The 12,683-nt window shown below is 39.4% G+C and overlaps 1 protein-coding gene across 1 annotated transcript in view; it reads right to left on the bottom strand.

Moving 5' to 3' along the window:
• Nucleotides 1–12,683, bottom strand: part of Greb1l (growth regulation by estrogen in breast cancer-like) — a 339,057-nt gene that overhangs the window by 248,436 nt on the left and 77,938 nt on the right. The window contains exon 3 of the mRNA XM_013503842.1: nt 3,787–3,920. The gene's annotated coding sequence lies outside the window, so the exon portion shown is untranslated. The remainder of the gene's footprint in view (nt 1–3,786; nt 3,921–12,683) is intronic.

The raw sequence follows: 12,683 nt of genomic DNA, 5'->3' as shown, positions 1-12,683 counted from the left end.
TGCGCCACCACACCCAGCCCTTCAAGTTTTGAAGGAAAATTATTTCCAAGTAATTGATTCTAGAGTCAGTTAAACTATCAGTCAAAAAAAACCCCAAAACTATCAGTCAAGTGAGACAGACAAGTGAAGACATTTTCACTCCTGTAAAGTCTCCAAGCTGGGCCGGGGATATAGCTCAGCAGCACCGCACCTGCAAAAGATGAAGCTGATATGGTCATCACAGGCAGGAGGATCACAAGTTCAAAGCCATCCTGGGCAACTTAGTGAGACTCTTTCTCAGCACACACAAAACTGAAAAGGACTGGGGGAGGTAGCTCAGTGGTATAGCACTTGTCTAGCATGCCCTAGGCCCTGCGATCAATCCCCAGCACTGCAGAAAGGAAGGAAAGATGCAACAAAGGAGTAAGTCACAACCAAGCAAAATGTGGGATGCAGGCAACAAAGGATCCAGCAAGAGGGGCCAACAGAATCCCTAGAATGGTAGTAAAGAAATACTCCGATATATTGCCGATCTGCTAGGGAAAGATGGCACATGGGCCAGATTGAAAGAAGCCCCAAAGCACAAGTCTTCTTAAGAACTAAATTCATGGAGCACTTGATTCATGTAAACGTATTAAGAGATTTAGGCAGTTACTGACTTTGAGGTTGAATTAGTGACAATATAGAGAGAACAAAGCAAACATAAGAAACTATGTAATGAGTAATCCTAAACAAAATAAGGTACAAAAGACTAAGTATCCTAGTTACTTACATGGCTCAGCTGTGAACAGTATTTGCATAGACCTTATTACTTCTGTATATATAATAAATAATTATGTACATAATATGCATCTAACAAAAATTACAATATAGCTGTATTGGAAGGATGGGGGATGGGAAGGATACCGTGTGTTCTGGGGCATGCGGTGGGAGCATGAAAGAGATCTAAATCTTTGTCTTTCATAGTAGAGTTCCATGCATAATGTCAAAACTGACAAATCTTTAAATAACTGCAATATTATCTAGATAAATAAAAATAAATACCAAAATTCCTAGATAAGAGGATATGCAGTAGGAATCACTATTTTTCCTAACTAGCCTTCTGAAACTATCGGGCTCTTTCAACTCTAAGCATATGTAATTTTGACAAGACTAGAAGCAAGCCAGGCACGGTGACTCATGCCTGCAATCCCAGCACTCTGAAAGTCTGAGGCAGGAGGGTTGCAAGTTTCACCCTGACCTGGGAAGCCCATATAGCCCAGTGTAAAAGCCATAAGCTCAATCCTAATACTATAGTAAAAAAAAAAAAAAAAAAAAAAAAAAAAAAAAGTAAAGACGTTTGCATTGGTTCTGTGGAAGATTAAAAAAATGAACAATATATGGCCCTTCCCAAGGTGGAAGAAGACGCAGTTAGTGGGGGTAAGGGTGAATATAACACGTCCGCTAAGAGGTTAAACCAGAAAGCGACGTGAACTCAGAGGAGACAGTGGTTACAGGCTTTGGAAACAAGTATTTCTTTTGTCTGAGAAGGGAAGTATAGTCTGACTTAATGCAGCATGTACTATAAGCGGGATGCTCTAAGGAATGGAGCTGGGGAGGGAAGTTGAGGACAGACTCCTGGATGACCTTGAACATCACACTGAAGCTCTCAGAATGCAAGGGGAAATTGTCAGTTTTTTGAGCAAGGGCGTGATGTAATCTGAGTTGTAATTCGGAAAGATCTCCGGCAGCAATACGTGAGTTGGACAGGATAGAGTGGAAAAGAAGGCAAGAGCAGAGCTAGGAGGCCCTGACCTTGTGCAGGGTTGGTAAAAAGTGAGAGGTAGGGATGGAGAGGAGATATTTCAGAAACCACAGTTAAACCTGCTGCTAATAACTTCTTAATTTGCTTCCACTTTTTCTTCTGCTAGAAATTCTTAAGGAGGACTGTAGCTTTAATTGGCCGATACAAGGAGGCCAGGAGCCAAGTAAACCACATTGACTTGTAGTTTATTTTTTAAAAGGCCAACTAGTTAATAAGCCTTAGAACATCCTGATCTTGGTACAGATGCTTGATGTACTTACACTTTATAACATTTCAGTTTGTTTTTTTTTTAAGTCTGTTGCTATACTTTGACCAAGGGCTTCAAAGAGAAATTATATTTTACTTTCATCATCTCAGTATTCTTGTGAGCCAAATGATCCGTTAAATACCCTAAGAAATAATATAATGGCACAATTGATCCTGGGTCACCACTACAGGGACCACATAGCAAGTCACACTGACTTCTCTCTACCCATTATTCAACTTAATATTTAATCACCCACTCAGAATTATACAGTGATTTCCCAATGCTTGCACTCCACACAGTACAAATTTTCTGTTTGACATTCAAGGCCTCCAAGATCCCATTCACTTGTGCACCTTTACCTTCAGTGGTCTCTAGATAAACCTCCACTCTAGCCTGGTGGAGCTCTTTAGGAACTCCCAACATGTACGTTCACACTGCAGTGTTTAGGTTTCAGAGTATTTTACCTTTATTCAGACATTCTTCCTTGCCTGTTAGGGCTGCTCTGATCCTGCCTTTTCTATTATCCCCTATCCCGGGTACCTAAAGAAAGTTAATCTCTGTATTTGCTACAGCTACCCAGCATTGAGAGTGTGCACTGCATCATTTGACATTGAATTATCTGCTTCGTTTTAACATGTGCTGGCTCTTTCCTTTCCAGACCGACTGCGTTAGCTGAGGTTAATGCTCTCATGGACTCCCCCTGGTTCCCTCAGCCTTTAATCTCTGCATTAATCAGGGTTGATTTGGGTTCAAGTGGCAGACACCGAAATCAAACTAGCATAAGCAAAAAAAAAAAAAAAAAAAAAAAGGAGGTGGGATTAATTTACCGAATGCAAATAAAGAATCCATAAGTAGAGGAGGTTTACAAGCATATTTGAACCTAGGTGTTTAAACATCATTACAAACTGACCTTTTTCCACCCCTGCTTTCCTCTAAGAGAATCAAGCAGCCTTCCCAAATATTAGAAAAGATAGTCAAGTAGCAACTCAGAACTTAAGTTTGAATAGATTACAGTGAACCCAGCGAAGAAAATGTACACATTTCCATGATTCCAGAAAAGACCCAAGTCAGACCCTCCTTGGCTTGGAGAGAGTCACATACTGGGTGCTGACCTAACCAGAGCCCCTCTGATTCATTAGGAACTGGGGGACAGAGTTTGCCGCAAATAGGTGCAAACCAAGAATGGTGCAGGGTCTGGTGAATGATTTTCCAGAGGAAAATCAAAACATTGCTGTCCAAGGAGGAGGAAATTATTCCGGGCAGGCAAAAATAGCAGAGGTCTGCTGTACACGTTCCATCTCCCACGTTATTCAGAACATTATAGAATCTTTTACAAATACCTCAGTAAGATTCATGTTGCAATTATTTTTTGAAGGACTGTAATGAAAGCATGCCTGGGCAAACACAACACCTAAATGCGTAGCGTTGTCTTCTGTTGTCCCTATGTAAGCATTGGGAGTTGTACCAAGTGTAATTTATGTTAAAATAATGCCACATCATCCTCCTTAGTCTTTGACTCAGACAGACCTAAAGAGGAGTAATTAACATGGTAGAAAGCATCTTAATTAAATGAAGAATTTTGTTATTTCCTGTGCCATTAGACATTGATAAACCCTAAGAATAAAAACTTTCATATTATGGAGAATTCAAAACTAGAAAACACGCTTGGTGATGTCATAATTACTACAGATATAAAAACTAGTAACGATGTAGCCTCAGCGTCCACTCACCACTAGGGTGAGAGACAGCATTCTACCTGTCTTCCTCAGATGGTGTCCGAATCCCCGTCCCGGCTTCACCTTGTAAGGTCAGATCCAGACTGGAGTGTGACTTTGGTGCCTGTCACCATGACAAAGGGGGAGACGCCAGCGGTGGAGGGAAGGCTGGCACCTGGGGGAGGTAAACGGACGCAGTTTCAAGGCACGTGTTGAGAGCCGCCTGTGAACTACAGAGAAACTGGAATCGAAAGTTCATTTTGACTGAAGCTATCGCTTTTCTCAAGAGAAAAATATAAATAAATACATTTACTATTTATAAATATAGCATTTATATAAATAAAGTATTGCATTATATTTCTCTAGAAGACAGAAACAAGATGATTTGCTGGGGAGTGGCCAAAGGGCTCCATTACATGCTTGCAGCACGTTTGCTGACTGGATAAACAACCAAAGGTATTATTAAAACCAGTTCACAAACTTGTGTCAATTTGGCATGGGGTAGGGCTAGGTATATATTTTTTAAACCCCAGATTAAATGTTTTTATTAATGACATACATGGTGGAAAAAATCTGTTCATTTTTAATTAAACTAGAGATGAAAGTAGGGAGAGAACAAAGACAAAAACTTAAGAGCTGTGAAATTAGAGAGACCCAAGGTCAGTGTTGCACCCCGTACCAGGCACGGTAAAACTGCATTCGCCCCACGCCCCCATTCCCTGTGCATAAAAATAGGGATAATAACAATACAGACTAGGTGTGGTGGTGCATGTCTGTAATCCCAGCCCTCTGGGAGGCTGAGACAGGATGATCAAACATTCAAGCCCAACCTAGGCAACTCAGTGACTGACTGAGACTCTGCAAAAATAAAAACTAAAGGGCTGGGGTCCAAGTGAAACACCACAAGTGCAAAGGCCTTGGGTTCAGTCCCCAGTACCACCACCACCATAAAAACCCCCATGGTATAAAATTCATAAGTTGTTCTAACATTCTATAAGTTGTTGAAAGGATTAAGCACTTAGGCATGAGAAAATGCATACAAGATATTTACCACACCTGGAATATAATAAGTAATGATTAATTGTTGGTCTCTGTTAAAACCTTATTGTTGTTATTAATTCTTCAGGTGCGTCATTTGAAGGAAAGGGTGAATCCTCCGAATGTCTTTAGTTTGTGGAAACAGGATTAGAAACAAACTCTTGGGTTCAAAGGTTCAAAGGGTCCAACAACTTGAGGGCAGAAATCAGGACAGGTCTGACTGAAATTGCTTTTGGCTTTTTGGTGGTGCTGGGGATCAAACTGAGGGCCTCCTCCATGTGACTCTTGTGTTTATGAGGCAGGCATGAGAATTTTAGAAATAATCTATAATTTCTAGGAAAGGAGAGAGAGCGTGATGACGCCTAGCTCCCTCAGCGACCACCGTGCCTGGGTGAAGTATCCTACCTGAATCCGGAACCCTGGAAATTGCTGGTCAGGACCTTCACCTCAGTTTTTCAGTTGCTGCTGCTCTCTGAGTTCTGTGTGAGTATGAGGGCACCATGTATGTTTGGTTACAGAGTATGTTTGGTTAGCAAATTCAGATAACTGAATGTATACTCGGTTTTCAATTTTAAAATAGGGACTCTGATTGAGCTATCTATGTAATTCAATAGCGTACAATGGCTTGAGTATTACAGTTGTACCTGAGCATCAGCAAGAAACTTGTTCCAGGGCTGGGGATTTAGCTCAGCGGCACAGTGCCTGCCTGGCAAGTGTGAGGTAGTGAGTTCGATTCCCAGTACAGGAAAAACAAAACAACAAAAAAAAAAGAAACTTGTTCCAGGATTGGTTCCTATGGATACCAAAGTCTACAGATGCTCAAACCCCTTCTATAAAACTGCATAGTATTTGCATATAACTTGTGAATATCTTCCAGCATACTTTTAATCATCTCTAGATGACATATAATACCTAACAGATAAATGCCATGTAAATACTTGTTATACTGTATTGTTCAGAGAATATTGACAAGAAAAAACTCTGTACATGCTCAGTCCAGACCCAATTTTTATTTTTTAAGGATATTTTCAATTGGTGGCTGGTTGACTCCGAGGATATAGGCGCTGTAGGTACAGATAGCCGACTGCACTCCAGCCATAGGAAGGGAAATTGCATTACTCTTTAAACAAAAGATGTCCTCTATAAGTACGAAGCAATTAAATTTTAGCTAAAATTATTGGGAAATGGAAATCTAAAAGAGAGAATGGGTTAAAAAAGACTAATATTGTAAAACAAAAATAGATTATAAAGAAATAACAGGTTGGAATGCATAAAATTGGTTAGAGGAAGGCACCAAAGCAACCTTAGCAGTACTCTGCTGAGCCTGACTTTTTGTCATTGTGCTGCCGAAGCGAGCACAAGCCTGACTTTTTGAAAAGGAATGGCAAGATTGAGAGTTGGGAAGGAGCGCATGAGTCTTTAGCTCTCCATATCAAAGAGAAACCAGGATTTTAAACCCACAGCCTGAAATTCTCCCGGGACTCTCTACCTACCATAATTACTAAAGGTGTCACCAGACTGACCTCATGCTACAATGTTAGGCTAGGGGTGTGAAACAAAACAAAATTTTACTTTTTCAACATCCTTTAAATAGGTGTCACTTCCCTTAATAGCACCGCTGTGCTTGATCAAGGAGGAAGGGACACCCAAATCCTCATGCACAACCTGTACCAAAGTCCCAGCAAGTATTCCCGAGACTACACGTTCTTTTTCCTCTAAAATTCTGTAACTTGTTAAAAGTTCTATGGATTTTTTTCTTCTTACTTAGGTGGCTTTAAATTACTTTTTATTTCTTCTTCACTAGAGATATTAAATACTTATTAGAAGTTCTTTAGATTTTTGTTTTGGGGATACATAATTTAAAATTCTAAATTTAAGTTTCTTATAATCAGAACAAAACAGTTCCCTTTAATTTGCTTGTCATTTAGTTTCCAAGTACTTATTTTTTCCTGTTATAACGGACTATCAGAGCTTAGTTCAGGATAAACACAATGAGAAGAAAAAATATTTGGTTATCAAACTTGAAGTTGAACATTTCCTTGGGGGTAAAATAAGGATGAAAAATAAGTAATACATGTCCGTAACTCTGGCCATAGTTTAAATAAAAGATATTTTCAATCTTCAGTTAAATTTTTGTCTAATCTCCAACATTTCTTAAATAAAGCAAACTTCCTAGAGGATAAAAGAAATTATAAGGGAAGCTCTGTGAAATGAGTTAACCAGTGTCAGTTACACTTATGTTAAATTTTTTTAAGATAATAGCTACAGTCATAAACTAACCCGCTCATCAATCAGTATAGCACCTCTCTGGGCCATAAGAGATCGCCTACTTTCTTCGCTGTGGTCATCGGTCCTTTAGCATTTAGTGCGTGTTGGCATTTCAAGGCGCTGCTCCTAAATTATATCCATCAGCCTCAACTTTCATCACTTCCCCTGGTAGTGTGAGCAGAGGACTAACAGCTCTTGAGGGTTGTTTAGGTTCCAGAGAGAGTTGTTTAGGACGCTCACCTCCCTCACAGTGAGAATTGAACACCCTGCGAGACCGCAGCTTTACTACAAACTGTCATAGGCAATAATAAACATAGATAATCAGTGTGTAGAACACAGATAGCTAGTAGGGACTCCTTTTCATCGCTAAAAGGGGTAACTAACTTCTCTGGATAATGTTGAGAACTACTTTCTAAGTTTAAGGATACAATTTAAAGACAATCTAGAAAGTACTTTCCAAGGTTGTCCCCCTGGCTCAGACAGATCCTCCATGTTGAACTGCATTTATGAAAATGACAGAGGATGCTAAAGGTCCAAATCCGCCAGACATTCAAAGATTGTAATTGACTCTTATGAGAAGCTATTTGAGAATATTTGGGAGAAAGAACATAAAAGGAAGTATCGGATGGTTAAAAGCAAATGAACAAACTTAAATTGGTCCAGAAAGAACTGGGTGTGAGTCCTGAATTCTTGCATACTAGTTGTATGCCTTTGGGTAGTTACTTAGCATTACTAACCTCAGTTTCCTCAGCTATAAAACAAGAGAAAAACACCCATTTGGTAGGTCTGATGTGAAGATCAAATAAGTTAAATGGGAAAGCACAGAAAGTGCACAATTCAGCCTCTGACAGAATATATTCAATAAATTAAAGCATATTAAAGGAGGCCAGATATGGTATGCATACCCATAATCCAGTACTCAGGAGGCTGAGGCAGGAGAATCATGAGATCCAGGTCAGCCTGGGCTATAAGAGTGAGTTCAAGGCTCGCCTGGACTACAGTGAAATCCCATCTCAAAAAATAAAATGAAGTGAAATGAAAAAAAAAAAAAAAACAAACCAATTAGGAAGAAATACATAAGACATGATTCCTATTTATAATGTAGTGACCATGAAGTTGTTTCCTACCTCTTTTATCCATTCTTGGAAAAAAAATATGTTTAAAATAAGGATGGAAACTTTTTAAGTCATTTTGCACAAATCTTAGGGGAAAAATTCATTTGGAAGCAAAAACTTCTATTTGTTAAATGTGGGACCTAAGTATTATTTTTAGACAGTTATGTGTGCTTAATGTTCCCTCTCTGTGCTAAACAGGAGGTGAAAGAACATATCAAATCAAAGAACACACTGAAAAATAACTAGAAGCAAAAGATCCTGAGATACCAGGAAAATTGAAGATACCAAGAACACTCCATTCCAGTCCTACTCAGTTATTCTGTTACATCCTGTGATGAAACACAAATGCTGTTTCATGTAAGACTAGAGGTTATCTGCTGAATAGAGCTAAAAATAAATTTCCAGGACAATTAAATGTATGGATCTGCCGTACACAGTATTCAGTACGTTTTGTGGGAGAAATTACTTCTTAATATGAGCAAGAAAACATTGTTCTGCTTCTAATTCAATCATTGAATCACCTTGGAAACAGGGAGTTATCAAATAAACATCCTCCAACAAGATGAACTGCAAAGGGGCTATACTGATTAAAATAAGAAAATGAAATTTTCAATTATTTGCAAAAGATGCATTCACATATAACAAAAAGGATTATTGCCGCAGGAGGAATGCTTTCAAGACTCAGTGTTCTTTCAACTAATATAAATAACCCCATTTTGGCAGTTCCGAACATTTAGAATCCAACCAAGAAAAGAACATTGTCAGTAATATCTGCTGTAATAAAAAGACAGCAATTTTCTTAAAGTACTAGGACTGAGATGGCTTTGTGGTGTTCCTAGCGTTAGTTACCTCAAGTGTTTCATAGCTTTTTTCAGCGTGTGGACTTTCTTGGATTTGTTCAAACTTCAGAGGACTTTCCACCTAAGGTTTTCTTTAAGGGTTCCCTGTGGAATAGACTTAGAATGGAGCTGCGTCCATACACACACCACATGTTGAGATTTCAGGGTGGTGCAGACAACTTGGGCAGAGAGGTAGTCAGAAGGCTTGTGTGGCAGGTGAGGGGCTGTAGCTGCAGCCAGAGAAGTGACAATGAAAAGAATAGTGGAGGGGCTGGGGATGTAGCTCAGGGGCACAGCGCCTGCCTGGCAAGAACAAGGTCATGAGTTCAATTCCTGGTACCGGAAAAACAAACAAACCAAAAAAAAAAAAAAAAAGAACAGTGGACAGATTAAAGGTACATTTTAGAGGCAGAACTTGTAGCTTTTGCTAATGATCTGGAAACAAAAGATGAAGGAAAAAGAAAAATCAAAGATGGCCACAGAGTTTTAAACTGAAATAATTAAATAAGAGCAGAGCTATTTATAAAGCTGGTAAACTGGGAGATTGTTAGGTTTGAGAAAGAAAATAATAGCTAATATGAATCTTGCAATATGTAAGAAATATTAAAAATCACTTTAACAATTAATGCAGTATGAAGATTTTGCTTTTAAAAACATGTTCCAAATTTTGTTCTCAGTGTATTTCTGGTATATTCTTCAGGGATCTTATAGAATCTTTTTTTTTGGTTTTTCTCTGGTACCAGGAACCGAACTCACGACCTTGCGCTTGCCAGGCAGGCACTTTTGCCGCTGAGCTAAATCCCCAGCCCCTCTTCAGGGATCTTATAAACTTTAATGTTTTGATAGTTCTATAATTATAATGATTATAAAATACTACTCATCCTTTTTTACAATAGGTAAGAGTGTACCTTTTGTGAAGATTAGAGCAGATTTGCGGGGTGCTTTGGTTCCGTTTTTGTCAAACTGAGGATTGAACTGAAGACCTTTGCACAGAGCTACATCTCCAGCCCTTTTTATTTTTTTAAATTTTGAAACAATGTCTCACTAAATGGCCCTGGTAAGGCTCGAATTTAGAATCCTTCTGCTTCACCCTCTCAAAGTCTTGGGATTACAGGAGCACACCGTCACATCCAGTTTAGATTAGAGCAAGTTTTAAAAGACTTTTCTTAGCACTTTTTCAACTTCCATGATTTTTCAAAAACAATACAATTTACTGCACGTTTTTTAAAATCAATACATTTGTTTGATCTGGTAATCTGAGCAACATAGTTGAAGATAACAATAGGTAATATGACAACCACTGTTAATTCCTATCATTTTGTTTTGAAACCCTGTATCATTTTTAATGATCTTGCTTTGTTCTGTTTATGTCTGTGATGTTGGTATGTTGCTATTGTTCTTTTTTTTTTTTTACTACTCTCTTTAAAAAAAAAAGAAAATAAATTTGTTTGATAGTAAATAGTAGGGTTGACAGTTCTAAGCTAACATATGATGGAGTAGTTTTTGTTTTTGTTTTCTATTAAATGACCCTGCATAGGTATTTTTTAAAACAAATTAAAAAAAAAAAACAAAAACTTCACAAGCCAGGCCTGATGGCACATGCCTGTAATCCCAGCACTTGGGAGGCTGAAGCAGGAGGATCACCACAAGTTCTAGGCCAGCCAGGGCTACATAGCAAGACCTTGTCTCAAAAACAAAAACAAACAAAAAAACCATGTTTAGGACAGGAATTTTTATTTTGGGGGTACTGGAGATTGAACCAAGGGCTTTTGCACATCCTCAACCCTTAAGACAGGATCTCATCAAGTCACTAAATTGCCCAGGCTGAGCTGAGCTTGAACTTGGAGATCTTCCCGCCTTAGCCTTGCACGGAATGCTGAGATTACAGGCATGCACGCTTGTTTTTTTTTGTTTGTTTGTTTTTATTTTTATTTTTAGTTTTATTTTTTATTTTTTAATTTAACTAGAAAAAAGGAGTGGAGAAGGGAAAGGAAAAGAGAAGGAGGTGGAGGAGGAGGAGAAGGAGGATGGGGGGGAAGAGGGGGGAAGGGAGGGAAAAGGGAAAGGAGTGGGAGAAGGAAGGCTTTTTAAAGATAGTGTAGGGCCGGAGATACAGCTCAAGGGGGAAGGAGTGCCTGCCTGGCGAGCTCAGGGTCCTGAGTCTGATTCCCGATACCAAAAAAACCCCCTGAATTTAAAGGTGGAATTAGTGACCGTTTATTTGCTCAAACAAAAGATAAGAGTGACACCTAGTGTCCATTAGGTGTATCTGTAACTTTGACTATTTTTATCAATTAAGCCTAACAACAAAATACTGAATTTAGTAGAACCTTTACGAGAGGGAAAAAATTTTTTCAGTCATCACGGTAGCCAGCACAATCAAAAGCAGCCATATCAGTTTTTAGGGGTCAGAGAGGGACCCGTGACCTGGCATCATAATTAAGGCGTGGCATCCTGAAGTAGGTGCCTCCTGAACTGACGAAGGAGGGAAACTCGGTGCTGAGGGTGCGAAGAGCACTGCTGTTCCAGCAGACAGCAGCGCGAGCCGAGGCAGGAAGTCACGGCCCAGCACGACGTGGGGAGCAGGCTAACGGCGTGACGCAGTCGGACGCTGAGTATCTGAAAGGGCGGCTGGGGGGGAAGGCGAAGCCCAGATCAAGGGGTGTCTGCCCCTCCGCACGATGGGAAGTCCTCAAGAGAGAGCCTGCGTTCGGCTAGAGCCCTGGCGGCCCGCGGCGGACGACAGCGGGAGGACGCATTTGAGACTGAAATTAGGCTGTTATTGTAGTAGCCGATGGTAGCAGTAAGGAGAAAAGACCTGGATTTAATACATAAATGGGGACAAAATCAATCAGGCTTGCTGGCTGGACAGCACCTTCTTTCAAAGTTCCTGTCAATCATATTTTCATTAATTAATATTTTTAAATTACAGGAAAAAGGATAACGTCAGTGAAAAAGATGATTAATTCCATTTTGACAAGTTAATCTTGAAGTGCTTTGGAAACGGTGATATGTTGATGCCAATAGGCAGTTAGGTATATGGGTCTTGAAGCTTTGAGGAGAAAGTTGAGGAGATGCGAACTTACTTTCCTCCCCATAGAGGTAGTTTGTGCAGCAATGTGAGTGGATACGATTATCCAGAACAGGTACACATAGTATCCCTTATTCCAAATGCTAGGAACCAGAAGTGTTTGGTGTTTTTTGGGGGGGAGGATATTTGCATTAAATAATGATATGTTGTGGGGATGAGAACCAAGTCTAAACACAAAATTTATTTATGTTTTATATACACCTAATACAGATAGCTTGAAGGGTTTTGTTGTTGTTGTTATCTTTGAGACAGTGACTTGCTATGTACCCCAGGCTGGCCTTGAACTTGTGGTAATCCTCCTGCCTCAGCCTCCTGAGTGCTGGGATTACAGGATTGTGCCACCATACCCAGATCCTTTGAAGGTAATTTTAAACAATATTTTTACTACACCTGCATTTTGATGGTGACCCATCACATGAAGTCAGGTGCAGCATATTCCGCTGGTGACATCTTATCAATACTTAAAACAGTTTTAGCTTTTAGAGTGTTTTGAAGTTTTGGATTAGGGAAGCTCAACCTACCCTGTGAAATAAGAGCAAAGATTTTTTAAAGACATTTTTAATACTTAAAAAAAATTTTAATACTTA

This window comes from Chinchilla lanigera, unplaced genomic scaffold, assembly GCF_000276665.1.
Source record: "Chinchilla lanigera isolate Chin_1 unplaced genomic scaffold, ChiLan1.0 scaffold00001, whole genome shotgun sequence".
In the NCBI taxonomy this organism is placed as follows: domain Eukaryota; kingdom Metazoa; phylum Chordata; class Mammalia; order Rodentia; family Chinchillidae; genus Chinchilla; species Chinchilla lanigera.
The sequence above is the reverse complement of the archived record's forward strand: the minus strand, read 5'-3'. Positions and strand labels throughout refer to the sequence as shown.